Source organism: Seriola aureovittata, chromosome 5, assembly GCF_021018895.1.
Source record: "Seriola aureovittata isolate HTS-2021-v1 ecotype China chromosome 5, ASM2101889v1, whole genome shotgun sequence".
NCBI lineage: Eukaryota > Metazoa > Chordata > Actinopteri > Carangiformes > Carangidae > Seriola > Seriola aureovittata.
Window position 1 is genome coordinate 25,302,485 of NC_079368.1, and position 13,855 is coordinate 25,316,339.

The 13,855-nt window shown below is 27.0% G+C and overlaps 1 protein-coding gene across 1 annotated transcript in view; it reads right to left on the reverse strand.

Annotated features, from left to right (window-relative positions):
• Nucleotides 1–13,855, reverse strand: part of c7a (complement component 7a) — a 30,805-nt gene that overhangs the window by 4,290 nt on the left and 12,660 nt on the right. The window lies entirely within an intron of this gene.

The window sequence follows — 13,855 nt, forward strand, 5'->3', positions numbered from 1 at the left end:
ACGTTTTTATGCTTATTATACAATGACTTTTACACCTAACAATACTATCACTTTTTATAACTTACTATATTATGATTTTTTATGCTTTAATATACTATGACATTTTTATGACATTTTTGAAGCCTTATTATGAAGTGACGTTTTTATGGCATTTTTGATACCTTACCATGCCTATGACACCTTACTATTTGATACCTTACATTTTTGATACTTACTATGACGTTTTGATGACATTTTTGATGTCTTATTATACCATGTCGTTTTGATGACATTTTTGATGACTTACTTTAACTGTGATGTTTTTCTGGCATTTGATGCTTATTTATACTATGATATATCTTAATGACATATTTAATGACTTAATATACTCTGATCTTTTTATGACATTTTTGACACCTTACTATGGCGTTTTCATGACATTTTTGATACCTTACTGTGCATATGACACCTTACTATTTGATACCTTACATTTTTGATACTATAATGTTTTTGTAAAATTTTCAATAACTTCCTATAACTATGATACTGTATCTTAATGACATATTTATGACATTTTTACTATATTATGACGTCTTTAGTACATTTTTAATGACTTCCTATAAGTATGATATCTTAATGACATATTTAGTGACTTAATATACTATGATGTTTTTATGACATCTTTGATGCCTTACTATACAATGACATTTTTTTGACATTTGTGACACCATACCCTACTGTGATGGTTTAATGACATTTTTGATGACTTAATATGGTATGACGTTTTTATGAAGTTTTTGATTCCTTATTACACTATGATATCTTAATTACATATTTAATGACTTAATATATGATAATGATTTTATAACATTTTTGACGCCAGACTATATTATGATGTTTTTAGGACATTTTTGACGACTTACTAGACGTTTTCTATGAAATTTCGGATGCCTTTCTATACTATGACTTTTTTTTTTTTTACATTATTGATGCCTTGCTACACTATGACGTTTTTAGGACATTTTTAATGACATACTATACGATGATGTTTTTATGACATTTTTGATACCTTACTATGCTATGACATTTTTATTCCTTCATGATACAAGGATGTTTTTAGGACATCATGACTTACTATAGTATGACTTTTTTTTTATGAAATTTTGGATGCCTCACTATACTATGACTTTTTATGCTTTATTATACTTTGTTGTTTTAATAACTTTTTATGCCTTACTGTACTATGAAGTTTTTATGACTTTTTATGCCTTACTGTACTATGAAGTTTTTATGACTTTTTATGCCTTACTATACTATGACTTTTTATGCCTTACTATACGATGACTTTTTATGCCTTATTATACTATATTGTTTTAATGGCTTATTATGACTTACTGTACTATGAAGTTTTTATGACTTTTTCTGCCTTACTGTACTATGAAGTTTTTATGACTTTTTATGCCTGAGTATACTATGTCGTTTTTATGACTTTTTATGCCTTACTATACTATGACTTTTTATGCCTTACTATACGATGACTTTTTATGCCTTATTATACTATATTGTTTTAATGGCTTATTATGACTTACTGTACTATGAAGTTTTTATGACTTTTTCTGCCTTACTGTACTATGAAGTTTTTATGACTTTTTATGCCTGAGTATACTATGTCGTTTTTATGACTTTTTATGACTTACTGTACTATGAAGTTTTTATGACTTTTTATGCCTTACTATACTATGACTTTTTATGCCTTATTATACTTTGTCGTTTTAATGACTTTTTATGCCTTACTATACTATGACGTTTTTATGACGTTTTTATACTTTACTGTACTATGACTTTTTATGCCTTATTATACTATGTTGTTTTAATGACTTATTATGCCTTACTATAATATGATGTTTTTAAGACTTTTTATACCTTACTATACTATGACTTTTTATGCCCTGTTATACTATGTCGTTTTAATGACTTTTTATGCCTTACTATACAATGACTTTTTATGCTTTATTATACTATGTTGTTTTAATGAATTCTAATGCCTTACTATACTATGAAGTTTTTATGACTTTTTATGCCTTACTATCCTATGACTTTTTATGCCTTACTATACTATGTCGTTTTTATGACTTTTTTTAAATTACTGTACTATGACGTTTTTATGACTTTTTATGCCTTACTATACTATGATGTTTTTATGAATTTTTATGCATCACTATACTATGACTTTTTATGCCTTACTATACTATGACGTTTTTATGACTTTTTATGCCTTACTGTACTATGAAGTTTTTATGACTTTTTATGCCTTACTATACTATGTCGTTTTTATGACTTTTTATGACTTACTGTACTATGAAGTTTTTATGACTTTTTATGCCTTACTATACTATGACTTTTTATGACGTATTATACTATGTTGTTTTAATGACTTTTTATGCCTGACTATACAATGACTTTTTATGCCTGAGTATACTATGTCGTTTTTCTGACTTTTTATGCCTTATTATACTATGATGCTTTTATGACTTTTTATGCCTTATTATACTTTGTCGTTTTAATGACTTTTTATGCCTTACTATACTATGACGTTTTTATGACGTTTTTATACTTTACTGTACTATGACTTTTTATGCCTTATTATACTATGTTGTTTTAATGACTTATTATGCCTTACTATAATATGATGTTTTTAAGACTTTTTATACCTTACTATACTATGACTTTTTATGCCCTGTTATACTATGTCGTTTTAATGACTTTTTATGCCTTACTATACAATGACTTTTTATGCCTTATTATACTATGTTGTTTTTATGACTTTTTATGCCTTACTATACAATGACTTTTTATGCCTTACTATACTATGACTTTTTATGCCTTACTATATTATGACTTTTTATGCCTTACTATACTATGTCGTTTTTATGACTTTTTATGACTTACTGTACTATGATGTTTTTATGACTTTTTATGCCTTACTATACTATGACATTTTTATGACTTTTTATGCCTTGTTATACTATGACGTTTTTATGACTTTTTATGCCTTACTAAACTATGACGTTTTTATGACTTTTTATGCCTTACTATACTATGACTTTTTATGACTTTTTATGCCTTACTATACTATGACTTTTTATGCTTTATTATACTTTGTTGTTTTAATGACTTTTTATGCCTTACTGTACTATGAAGTTTTTATGACTTTTTATGCCTGACTATACAATGACTTTTTATGCCTTACTATACTATGTCGTTTTTATGACTTTTAATACCTTACTATACTATGACTTTTTATGCCTTACTATACTATGACGGTTTTATTTCTCATTATACTATGTCGTTTTAATGACTTTTTATGCCTTACTACACTATGACGTTTTTATGACTTTTAATACCTTACTATACTATGACTTTTTATGCCTTATTATACTATGTCGTTTTAATGACTTTTTATGCCTTACTATACTATGACGCTTTTATGACTTTTTATGCCTTACTATACTATGACTTTTTATGCCTTACTATACTATGACGTTTTTATGCCTCAGTATACTATGTCGTTTTTCTGACTTTTTATGCCTTACTATACTATGACTTTTTATGCCTTATTATACTATGTTGTTTTTATGACTTTTTATGCCTTACTATACAATGACTTTTTATGCCTTACTATACTATGACTTTTTATGCCTTACTATACTATGACGTTTTTTTGCCTCAGTGTACTATGTCGTTTTCATGACTTTCTATGACTTAATATACTATGACGTTTTTATGACTTTTTATACCTTACTATACTATGACTTTTTATGCCTTACTATACTATGACGTTTTTATGCCTCAGTATACTATGTCTTTTTTTTGACTTTTTATGCCTTATTATACTATGTTGTTTTAATGACTTTTTATGCCTTACTATACTATGATGTATTTATGACTTTTTATGCCTTACTATCCTATGGCGTTTTATGCCTTATTATACTTTGTCGTTTTAATGACTTTTTCTGCCTTACTATACTGTGACGTTTTTTATGACTTTTTATGCCTTACTATACTATGTCGTTTTTATGACTTTTTATGACTTACTGTACTATGATGTTTTTATGACTTTTTATGCCTTACTATACTATGACATTTTTATGACTTTTTATGCCTTGTTATACTATGACGTTTTTATGACTTTTTATGCCTTACTATACAATGACTTTTTATGCCTTACTATACTATGACTTTTTATGCCTTACTATATTATGACTTTTTATGCCTTACTATACTATGTCGTTTTTATGACTTTTTATGACTTACTGTACTATGATGTTTTTATGACTTTTTATGCCTTACTATACTATGACATTTTTATGACTTTTTATGCCTTGTTATACTATGACGTTTTTATGACTTCTTATGCCTTACTAAACTATGACTTTTTATGACTTTTTATGCCTTACTATACTATGACTTTTTATGCTTTATTATACTTTGTTGTTTTAATGACTTTTTATGCCTTACTGTACTATGAAGTTTTTATGACTTTTTATGCCTGACTATACAATGACTTTTTATGCCTTATTATACTATGTTGTTTTTATGACTTTTAATACCTTACTATACTATGACTTTTTATGCCTTACTATACTATGACGTTTTTATGATTTTTATGCCTTACTAAACTATGACGTTTTTATGACTTTTTATGCCTTACTATACTATGACTTTTTATGCTTTATTATACTTTGTTGTTTTAATGACTTTTTATGCCTTACTACACTATGACGTTTTTATGACTTTTTATACCTTACTATACTATGACTTTTTATGCCTTACTATACTATGACGTTTTTATGCCTCAGTATACTATGTCTTTTTTTTGACTTTTTATGCCTTATTATACTATGTTGTTTTAATGACTTTTTATGCCTTACTATACTATGATGTATTTATGACTTTTTATGCCTTACTATACTATGACGGTTTTATGACTTTTTATGCCTTACTATACTATGACGTTTTTAATGCCTCAGTATACTATGTCGTTTTTCTGACTTTTTATGCCTTATTATACTATGTCGTTTTAATGACTTTTTATGCCTTACTACACTGTGACGTTTTTATGACTTTTAATACCTTACTATACTATGACTTTTTATGCCTTATTATACTATGTCGTTTTAATGACTTTTTATGCCTTACTATACTATGATGTTTTTTTTGCCTCAGTGTACTATGTCGTTTTTATGACTTTCTTCGACTTACTATACTATGACGTTTTTATTTCTCAGTATACTATGTCGTTTTTCTGACTTTTTATGCCTTATTATACTATGTTGTTTTAATTACTTTTTATGCCTTACTATACTATGATGTATTTAAGACTTTTTATGCCTTACTATCCTATGGCGTTTTATGCCTTATTATACTTTGTCGTTTTAATGACTTTTTTTGCCTTACTATACTATGACGTTTTTTATGACTTTTTATGCCTTATTATAATATGTCGTTTTTATGACTTTTAATACTTTACTATACTATGACTTTTTATGCCTTACTATACTATGACGTTTTTTTTGCCTCAGTGTACTATGTCGTTTTTATGACTTTCTTCGACTTACTATACTATGACGTTTTTATTTCTCAGTATACTATGTCGTTTTTCTGACTTTTTATGCCTTATTATACTATGTCGTTTTAATTACTTTTTATGCCTTACTATACTATGATGTATTGAAGACTTTTTATGCCTTACTATCCTATGGCGTTTTATGCCTTATTATACTTTGTCGTTTTAATGACTTTTTCTGCCTTACTATACTGTGACGTTTTTTATGACTTTTTATGCCTTGCTATACTATGACTTTTTATGCCTTACTATACTATGACGTTTTTATGCCTCAGTATACTATGTCTTTTTTTTGACTTTTTATGCCTTATTATACTATGTTGTTTTAATGACTTTTTATGCCTTACTATACTATGATGTATTTATGACTTTTTATGCCTTACTATCCTATGGCGTTTTATGCCTTATTATAATTTGTCGTTTTAATGACTTTTTCTGCCTTACTATACTGTGACGTTTTTTATGACTTTTTATGCCTTGCTATACTATGTCGTTTTTCTGACTTTTTATGCCTTTTTATACTATGACTTTTTATGCCTTATTATACTATGTTGTTTTTATGACTTTTTATGCCTTACTATACAATGACTTTTTATGCCTTACTATACTATGACTTTTTATGCCTTACTATATTATGACTTTTTATGCCTTACTATACTATGTCGTTTTTATGACTTTTTATGACTTACTGTACTATGATGTTTTTATGACTTTTTATGCCTTACTATACTATGACATTTTTATGACTTTTTATGCCTTGTTATACTATGACGTTTTTATGACTTCTTATGCCTTACTAAACTATGACGTTTTTATGACTTTTTATGCCTTACTATACTATGACTTTTTATGACTTTTTATGCCTTACTATACTATGACTTTTTATGCTTTATTATACTTTGTTGTTTTAATGACTTTTTATGCCTTACTGTACTATGAAGTTTTTATGACTTTTTATGCCTGACTATACAATGACTTTTTATGCCTTACTATACTATGTCGTTTTTATGACTTTTAATACCTTACTATACTATGACTTTTTATGCCTTACTATACTATGACGTTTTTATTTCTCAGTATACTATGTCGTTTTAATGACTTTTTATGCCTTACTACACTATGACGTTTTTATGACTTTTAATACCTTACTATACTATGACTTTTTATGCCTTATTATACTATGTCGTTTTAATGACTTTTTATGCCTTACTATACTATGACGCTTTTATGACTTTTTATGCCTTACTATACTATGACTTTTTATGCCTTACTATACTATGACGTTTTTATGCCTCAGTATGCTATGTCGTTTTTCTGACTTTTTATGCCTTACTATACTATGACTTTTTATGCCTTATTATACTATGTCGTTTTAATGACTTTTTATGCCTTACTATACAATGACTTTTTATGCCTTACTATACTATGACTTTTTATGCCTTACTATATTATGACTTTTTATGCCTTACTATACCATGACGTTTTTATGCCTCAGTATGCTATGTCGTTTTTCTGACTTTTTATGCCTTACTATACTATGACTTTTTATGCCTTATTATACTATGTTGTTTTTATGACTTTTTATGCCTTACTATACAATGACTTTTTATGCCTTACTATACTATGACTTTTTATGCTTTATTATACTTTGTTGTTTTAATGACTTTTTATGCCTTACTGTACTATGAAGTTTTTATGACTTTTTATGCCTGACTATACAATGACTTTTCATGCCTTACTATACTATGACTTTTTATGCTTTATTATACTTTGTTGTTTTAATGACTTTTTATGCCTTACTGTACTATGAAGTTTTTATGACTTTTTATGCCTGACTATACTATGACTTTTTATGCCTTACTATACTATGACGTTTTTATTTCTCAGTATACTATGTCGTTTTTCTGATTTTTTATGCCTTATTATACTATGACTTTTTATGCCTTATTATACTATGTTGTTTTTATGACTTTTTCTGCCTTACTATACAATGACTTTTTATGCCTTAATATACTATGACTTTTTATGCCTTATTATACTATGTTGTTTTTATGACTTTTTATGCCTTACTATACAATGACTTTTTATGCCTTACTATACTATGACTTTTTATGCCTTATTATACTATGTTGTTTTTATGACTTTTTATGCCTTACTATACAATGACTTTTTATGCCTTACTATACAATGACTTTTTATGCCTTACTATACTATGTCGTTTTTATGACTTTTAATACCTTACTATACTATGACTTTTTATGCCTTACTATACTATGACGTTTTTATTTCTCAGTATACTATGTCGTTTTAATGACTTTTTATGCCTTACTACACTATGACGTTTTTATGACTTTTAATACCTTACTATACTATGACTTTTTATGCCTTATTATACTATGTCGTTTTAATGACTTTTTATGCCTTACTATACTATGACGCTTTTATGACTTTTTATGCCTTACTATACTATGACTTTTTATGCCTTACTATACTATGACGTTTTTATGCCTCAGTATGCTATGTCGTTTTTCTGACTTTTTATGCCTTACTATACTATGACTTTTTATGCCTTATTATACTATGTCGTTTTAATGACTTTTTATGCCTTACTATACTATGACGCTTTTATGACTTTTTATGCCTTACTATACTATGACTTTTTATGCCTTACTATACTATGACGTTTTTATACCTCAGTATGCTATGTCGTTTTTCTGACTTTTTATGCCTTACTATACTATGACTTTTTATGCCTTATTATACTATGTTGTTTTTATGACTTTTTATGCCTTACTATACAATGACTTTTTATGCCTTACTATACTATGACTTTTTATGCTTTATTATACTTTGTTGTTTTAATGACTTTTTATGCCTTACTTTACTATGAAGTTTTTATGACTTTTTATGCCTGACTATACAATGACTTTTCATGCCTTACTATACTATGTCGTTTTTATGACTTTTAATACCTTACTATACTATGACTTTTTATGCCTTACTATACTATGACGTTTTTATTTCTCAGTATACTATGTCGTTTTTCTGATTTTTTATGCCTTATTATACTATGACTTTTTATGCCTTATTATACTATGTTGTTTTTATGACTTTTTCTGCCTTACTATACAATGACTTTTTATGCCTTAATATACTATGACTTTTTATGCCTTATTATACTATGTTGTTTTTATGACTTTTTATGCCTTACTATACAATGACTTTTTATGCCTTACTATACTATGACTTTTTATGCCTTATTATACTATGTTGTTTTTATGACTTTTTATGCCTTACTATACAATGACTTTTTATGCCTTACTATACTATGACTTTTTATGCCTTACTATACTATGACGTTTTCATGACTACTTTTGCCTTACTAAACTATGACTTTTTATGCCTTACTATACTATGATGTTTTTATGACTTTTTATGTCTTACTATACTATGACTTTTTATGCCTTACTATACTATGACGTTTTAATGACTTTTTGTGCCTCACTATACTATGTCTTTTTATGCCTTACTATACTATGTGGTTTTTATGACTTTTTATGACTTTTTATGCCTTACTATACTATGACTTTTTATGCTTTATTATACTTTGTTGTTTTAATGACTTTTTATGCCTTACTGTACTATGAAGTTTTTATGACTTTTTATGCCTGACTATACAATGACTTTTTATGCCTTACTATACTATGTCGTTTTTATGACTTTTAATACCTTACTATACTATGACTTTTTATGCCTTACTATACTATGACGTTTTTATTTCTCAGTATACTATGTCGTTTTAATGACTTTTTATGCCTTACTACACTATGACGTTTTTATGACTTTTAATACCTTACTATACTATGACTTTTTATGCCTTATTATACTATGTCGTTTTAATGACTTTTTATGCCTTACTATACTATGACGCTTTTATGACTTTTTATGCCTTACTATACTATGACTTTTTATGCCTTACTATACTATGACGTTTTTATGCCTCAGTATGCTATGTCGTTTTTCTGACTTTTTATGCCTTACTATACTATGACTTTTTATGCCTTATTATTATACTATGTCGTTTTAATGACTTTTTATGCCTTACTATACTATGACGCTTTTATGACTTTTTATGCCTTACTATACTATGACTTTTTATGCCTTACTATACTATGACGTTTTTATACCTCAGTATGCTATGTCGTTTTTCTGACTTTTTATGCCTTACTATACTATGACTTTTTATGCCTTATTATACTATGTTGTTTTTATGACTTTTTATGCCTTACTATACAATGACTTTTTATGCCTTACTATACTATGACTTTTTATGCTTTATTATACTTTGTTGTTTTAATGACTTTTTATGCCTTACTTTACTATGAAGTTTTTATGACTTTTTATGCCTGACTATACAATGACTTTTCATGCCTTACTATACTATGTCGTTTTTATGACTTTTTATACCTTACTATACTATGACTTTTTATGCCTTATTATACTATGACGTTTTTATTTCTCAGTATACTATGTCGTTTTTCTGATTTTTTATGCCTTATTATACTATGACTTTTTATGCCTTATTATACTATGTTGTTTTTATGACTTTTTCTGCCTTACTATACAATGACTTTTTATGCCTTAATATACTATGACTTTTTATGCCTTATTATACTATGTTGTTTTTATGACTTTTTATGCCTTACTATACAATGACTTTTTATGCCTTACTATACTATGACTTTTTATGCCTTATTATACTATGTTGTTTTTATGACTTTTTATGCCTTACTATACAATGACTTTTTATGCCTTACTATACTATGACTTTTTATGCCTTACTATACTATGACGTTTTCATGACTACTTTTGCCTTACTAAACTATGACTTTTTAGGCCTTATTATATTATGTTGCTTTAATGACTTTTTATGGCTCACTATACTATGACATTTTATGCCTTATTATACTATGACGTTTTAATGACTTTTTGTGCCTCACTATACTATGTCTTTTTATGCCTTACTATACTATGTGGTTTTTATGACTTTTTATACTCTGTCGTTTTAATGACTTTTTCTGCCTTACTATACTATGACGTTTTTTATGACTTTTTATGCCTTACTATACTATGACGTTTTCATGACTTTTATGACTTACTGTACTATGAAGTTTTTATGACTTTTTATGACGTACTCTACTATGTTGTTTTAATGACTTTTTATGCCTGACTATACAATGACTTTTTATGCCTTACTATACTATGACTTTTTATGTCTTACTATACTATGTCGTTTTTATGACTTTTAATACCTCACTATACTATGACTTTTTATGCCTTAATATACTATGTTGTTTTAATGACTTTTTATGCCTTAATATACTATGTTGTTTTAATGACTTTTTATGCCATCTTATACTATGACTTTTTATGCCTTACTATAAAATGTCTTTTTTATGCCTTGCTATACTATTACGTTTTTATGACTTTTCATGCCTTACCATACTATGACTTTTTATACCTTACTATACTATGACGTTTTAATGAATTTTTATGCCTTGCTATACTATGACGTTTTTTATGACTTATTATACTATGTTTTTTAATGACTTTTTATGCCTTACTATACCATTATGTTTTTATGACTTTTTATGCCTTACCATACTATGACTTTTTGTGCCTTATTATACTATGACGTTTTTATGACGTTTTTATGCTTTACTATACTATGACTTTTTATGCCTCACTATACTATGACGTTTTTATGCCTTACTATGCTATGTTGTTTTAATGACTTTTTATGCCTGACTATACAATGACTTTTTATGCCTTACTATATTATGACTTTTTATGCCTTATTATACTATGTTGTTTTAATGACTTTATATGCCTTTCTATATTATGACTTTTTATGACTTTTTATACCTTACTATACTATGACTTTTTATGCCTTACTATACTATGTCGTTTTTATGACTTTTTATGACTTACTGTACTATGAAGTTTTTATGACTTTTTATGCCTTACTGTACTATGAAGTTTTTATGACCTTTTATGCCGTACTGTACTATGAAGTTTTTATGACTTTTTATGCCTTACTATACTATGACTTTTTATGACGTATTATACTATGTTGTTTTAATGACTTTTTATGCCTGACTATACAATGACTTTTTATGCCTTACTATACTATGACTTTTTATGCCTGAGTATACTATGTCGTTTTTCTGACTTTTTATGCCTTATTATACTATGATGCTTTTATGACTTTTTATGCCTTACTATACTATGACTTTTTATGCCTTATTATACTTTGTCGTTTTAATGACTTTTTATGCCTTACTATACTATGACGTTTTTATGACGTTTTTATACTTTACTATACTATGACTTTTTATGCCTTATTATACTATGTTGTTTTAATGACTTATTATGCCTTACTATAATATGATGTTTTTATGACTTTTTATACCTTACTATACTATGACTTTTTATGCCCTGTTATACTATGTCGTTTTAATGACTTTTTATGCCTTACTATACAATGACTTTTTATGCTTTATTATACTATGTTGTTTTAATGAATTCTAATGCCTTACTATACTATGAAGTTTTTATGACTTTTTATGCCTGACTATACAATGACTTTTTATGCCTTACTATACTATGACTTTTTATGCCTGAGTATACTATGTCGTTTTTCTGACTTTTTATGCCTTATTATACTATGATGCTTTTATGACTTTTTATGCCTTACTATACTATGACTTTTTATGCCTTATTATACTTTGTCGTTTTAATGACTTTTTATGCCTTACTATACTATGACGTTTTTATGACGTTTTTATACTTTACTATACTATGACTTTTTATGCCTTATTATACTATGTTGTTTTAATGACTTATTATGCCTTACTATAATATGATGTTTTTATGACTTTTTATACCTTACTATACTATGACTTTTTATGCCCTGTTATACTATGTCGTTTTAATGACTTTTTATGCCTTACTATACAATGACTTTTTATGCTTTATTATACTATGTTGTTTTAATGAATTCTAATGCCTTACTATACTATGAAGTTTTTATGACTTTTTATGCCTTACTATCCTATGACTTTTTATGCCTTACTATACTATGACTTTTTATGCCTGAGTATACTATGTCGTTTTTATGACTTTTTATGCCTTATTATACTATGATGCTTTTATGACTTTTTATGCCTTACTATACTATGACTTTTTATGCCTTATTATACTTTGTCGTTTTAATGACTTTTTATGCCTTACTATACTATGACGTTTTTATGACGTTTTTATACTTTACTATACTATGACTTTTTATGCCTTATTATACTATGTTGTTTTAATGACTTATTATGCCTGACTATAATATGATGTTTTTATGACTTTTTATACCTTACTATACTATGACTTTTTATGCCCTGTTATACTATGTCGTTTTAATGACTTTTTATGCCTTACTATACAATGACTTTTTATGCTTTATTATACTATGTTTTAATAAATTCTAATGCCTTACTATACTATGAAGTTTTTATGACTTTTTATGCCTTACTATCCTATGACTTTTTATGCCTTACTATACTATGTCGTTTTTATGACTTTTTTAAAATTACTGTACTATGACGTTTTTATGACTTTTTATGCCTTACTATACTATGATGTTTTTATGACTTTTTATGCATCACTATACTATGACTTTTTATGCCTTACTATACTATGACGTTTTTATGCCTCAGTGTACTATGTCGTTTTTATGACTTTTTATGACTTACTATACTATGACGTTTTTATGACTTTTTATGCCTTACTATACTATGACTTTTTATGCCTTATTATACTTTGTTGTTTTAATGACTTTTTATGCCTTACTATACTATTATTTTTTATGCATTACTATACTTTGTCATTTTTATGACTTTTTATGCCTTATTATACTATGACGTTTTTATGCCTTACTATACTATGACTTTTTATGCCTGACTATAATAAGTCGTTTTAATGACTTTTTATGACTTACTGTACTATGAACTTTTTATGACTTTTTGTGCCCTACTATCCTATGACTTTTTATGCCTTATTATACTGTGACGTTTTTATGCTTTACTATAATATGACGTTTTTATGACTTTTTATGCCTTACTATGCTATGACTTTTTATGCCTTATTATACTATGTCTTTTTAATGACTTTTTATGCCTTACTAAACTATGAAGTTTTTAT